The sequence below is a fragment of the Camelina sativa genome, chromosome 2 (genome assembly GCF_000633955.1).
Source record: "Camelina sativa cultivar DH55 chromosome 2, Cs, whole genome shotgun sequence".
NCBI classification, from domain to species: domain Eukaryota; kingdom Viridiplantae; phylum Streptophyta; class Magnoliopsida; order Brassicales; family Brassicaceae; genus Camelina; species Camelina sativa.
Window position 1 is genome coordinate 5,562,438 of NC_025686.1, and position 4,180 is coordinate 5,566,617.

Sequence of the window (4,180 nt, forward strand, 5' to 3'; positions counted from 1 at the left end):
TTATAGAAACATACTCTTGCCATTCTTCAATGCTACGCTCCTTGAGCTTTTTTCCAAAGGCGACCATTTTCTACAACAAACACAAGAATCAGAGACAAAGAGGTTCAACCAAAATATCCCCAAAAACAAGAAAAAAAAGATTACTTACATTAGACTAAACTTGTTATACAAGTCTATGTACTACTACAAGGTTTCTTTGTTTACAAATGTATCAATGAATTTTGTAGACCTTAAAAAACTTTTAGTCAAAAAGTTATTAACTTGATTGACCAGTGAGTCAACCATGTTACTTTTTCCTATTGAAGAGTCAACTTATATATATACATAAATTATAATTAAAAAAAAAGTTAAACAAAAATTAAGTAAAATCTAAAAGTATGGTACCTTTAGACGTTCTCGTTCTTCTCCGTATTTGTGGTCAATTTAGATTCTGAGAAAACAAAGAGAAATTAAACAGAATTTTCCATTAAATTATACAGCTCGAAAATCAAACTTTTAAGTAAACATCATTTATATAATACACGTGATAAGTGATTACAACACTTTTCAAACATTTTTTATTTAAGATTTCCAACTTGGATTATTCCATTTCCTTGGCATTTTCTTCAAAACAGATTCGAGGGATACAAACCAACAAACACTAATTATTAGTAAACAACGCAAATAGAAGAAGCCATATGTATAAATACAAACACCTATTAATCTTCCCTCGTGCTCTCCGGCAACCAAATGTGTGAAAATACTATAATTAAAATGCAAATTACAACAAAGAGCACTTTTGTTTACCAGCTTTATTCTAGGGTGATTTAAACAAATTGTTTAGAAATCCGATTTCCAGAGATTGTGTAATCTTCAAACGATTGATTAGTGGAAAACTCCTCAAAAGTTGAATATGAAAAGCCAAGAGAGAGATAGAGAGAGAGAGAGAACCTCAGATTTTATTTGTTGTGTACTTATGAATTACGCTGAAATTTCGGGGGGTTCTTTTTTCTTCTTTCTTTCAATCCGATTTTCACCAAGAAAACAAAAAAATTGAGATGAAAGAAGAGGAGAAAATAGAATAGTATTAGTGGCTGTGACAAGCTCTTTGGGATCATATTTATAACTTGAGAGAGAAAGAGAAAGATTGATTCGGATAGAGATTCATGTTTTGGATCGTTATCTTTTTATTTTTCTTTCCCTTTTGAGACATGGGGAAGAGATGAACTTTGAACCATAGTCCATAGGTGCAAAAATATTGTTTTGTTTGTCTTCTATGATACTCATATGAAAGTCAATATTTCTTCCCACTTAATTAGGTGGTAACAGATCCTTGCACGTGCTCTTTCGTAGTCGATCGACAACTGACATCTTAGTGTTACAATTTGGTAATTTTAGATAAGTACATGCATGCTAGTATGTATTTTAAGATAACATGAATTTTTTTAGTCTTGTCTTTTTTTTTTTTTTTTTTTTTTTTTTTTTTTTTNNNAACAGTCTTGTCTATGTATGATATATCGATCTTAAAATAGCTAATATATAACAGTATATTTTGGAAAATATATAGCATGTTCCTTTTTCATTTGATGTGTCTTTCTATATCGCCAGGATTTTCACAAGATCCGGTGCAGTTTTTACCCTTTTTGGTTAAATACAGTCTTCTCTTATCCTCAGTAATAAAAATCAAATCTCTGAAAACAAAAATGTATCCTTGACCAAAAAAACAAAAATGTATCCTTGACCAAAAAAAAACAAAAATGAACAAGTGTAATTGCTTCCATTATATAGTTTATTAATTACGTGTACTCTGATTAACCACATTTTGTTTATACGTGTAAAAATGATGACCACATACATAATCGATTTTTTGGGTAATTGTGTGTGAACCACGAACAACCTAGATTACTTTTTTATTTTTCTGAAGACATCACATGAACATTACGACTATACTTTATTGTAAAAGATTTTGGTTGAATATCATTAAAAAAATAACTCTATCGATTTTTCGATCACACGAATGAGGATAGATGCTGGACATAGTATATATCTATTGGAAGTGGTATCGGCTAAGTGTTAACTGTAAGTCTGTAATTACTAATTATACTCCAAAAGATACGACACACGAGGGACGCATAAGTAGAGCACCGTCCAAAACTTTCAAATAGTGAGAGCACACAACCACTAGCACTAGCACTAACCCAAATGCCGAAAAAAAAACAGTTTCTAATTATTAAAGAAAACAAGAAACGTGGCAAAGTAACATGCTCATCAGTCATCACTTGATCAACTTTGTTACGTATAGCTTTTTATTTATTTATAATTCAGTATATGAAAATATAGATAACCGATTAACTATGTTATAATCACCGAAAATAAGCATTCCTCTAAGTTATCGGCCTAGCTAGGTTTTCATATTTGCTAATTAGGGTTGTTTTTTATAGGTATAGGTACAAAATCGGATCATTTGAATCTCAATTGTGTAAAAACAAAATATTCGAACTACGAAAAGAAAACAATATTTCCGAACTATCAGTACTAGATTTTGATCTAACAATATACATATTATTAATTTGACGTTTCTGCGAATCGAATATCGGTGATAACAAAAACAATGACTAGTGATCCATCATGTGATGAAAAAGATATCTAAAGTAGTAAAATAAATAAGCCAAGCCATTACGTTCCTCGTTTGGACAATGCACCCACGTGTGGTTAGAAGTTAGAACTTAGAAGTATAGCTTCCTACATGACTTTAAAATTCTTAAGACTTCTGTTTTGTTTTCTAACTCCAATAATGTCTAAAAGTTCCTTAAAAATTAAAGTAGCAGCTATAACCAAGAATAAAACTGATGATATAATTAACAATAAAATCACAATTATCACAAATTTAGGATTTCTGCTCTCCACGCCCTACTTTAATCCAAGTGATATGTTGATGGGTTCCTTACTTATACATTGTATTATAAAAACAGTATTATATGATATACACTTATATAGAAATGAGAAATAATCAAATATCTAAAAGATGTTGACTTACAAAGAAATCAAACACCGAAACTTATGTGAATTATTAGATTCAAAGACTTGCAAATTGCATCAGAATGATCTGGTTCTCATTAGCTCAAATACAGTTTATAAAGATACATAAGAAACTGAAACAAACCAAAAAGAAAGGACATGACGCAACTAGCTCAACTAGTTCTACTTACAACGGGAAAATAGGGAAACAAACTTTGACACATTCTAACCACAAGAATAAGTCTCTTATTGACTTAAACTTACTCAACAAGTTAGAGAGAAGAAAATAATACTACTACTATGTTAATTAGTTGGATGGGGTTTAAATAATGAGCAGCTAAATTAATGTGCACAGCCCAATACTATTATAAAGACATTGCATGTGTTTTGAGTGCATCAAGTTTTGCAATTTATATACCTAACGCGTTTATTATCCCCTTGACTCTCTCATACATACTCGCCTTACGTGTTACTTTCTTACACTTCTTTTGTGGTACTATAAATTTTGACATATGCTTTAAGTAACCTGTATCTTTATCTCAATTTGCCATGGAGATTTAGTACTTTATTGTAGAAGTCTCTTGTTGTGTGAATAATATAGAAGTCTCTTGTTGTTTTCGTCAACATATAAGTCATTTATTATCTGCCAACATTATTGAAAACCAATAAAACCAACATTGTAGAACTCTTTTTTTTTTAAATATAAAATACATTAATCAATAAAAACCACCAAGTCACCAAACCTATCATATCTCGACACGTGTCCACTTTGTAATAAAAGAAATCAATTATCGTGAAAATACAACACAATTGTAAATTAAACTATAAAATATGTCATCTACAAAAAAATAGATAGATTATTAGATTGCTTCGATTACAAGTTGTACAAAATTGCACACGCAAATCATATTATCCTGTAATGAAGAAGAAAAAAAAGAAAGATTCGGACATTTTGAAGGTAGCAAAAATGGAATTATTCGTTGATTCCCTCCCTTACTTCTATTATTATGTTTATTTTGATTATTTAATAATTAATTAATGTTATTTCACTTTTTTCCGGTGTTTTTTTAAAAAAGAGCTTCAGACGAAAATGGCGATCAATTTGGTAACCGCCTCTTTCATTATTTCCTCTTCTCTCTTCTCTCTCTCTCTCTCTCTCAGAAACAAAAAAAAAAAAAAAGAA

At 30.2% G+C, this 4,180-nt stretch overlaps 1 long non-coding RNA gene across 1 annotated transcript; it reads right to left on the minus strand.

Annotated features, from left to right (window-relative positions):
* Nucleotides 15-1,238, minus strand: LOC109128178. Its single transcript, XR_002034632.1, has 3 exons — nt 931-1,238; nt 385-430; nt 15-70 (listed from the first exon to the last, which is right to left on the minus strand). It is a non-coding gene; the product is annotated as an uncharacterized LOC109128178 (long non-coding RNA).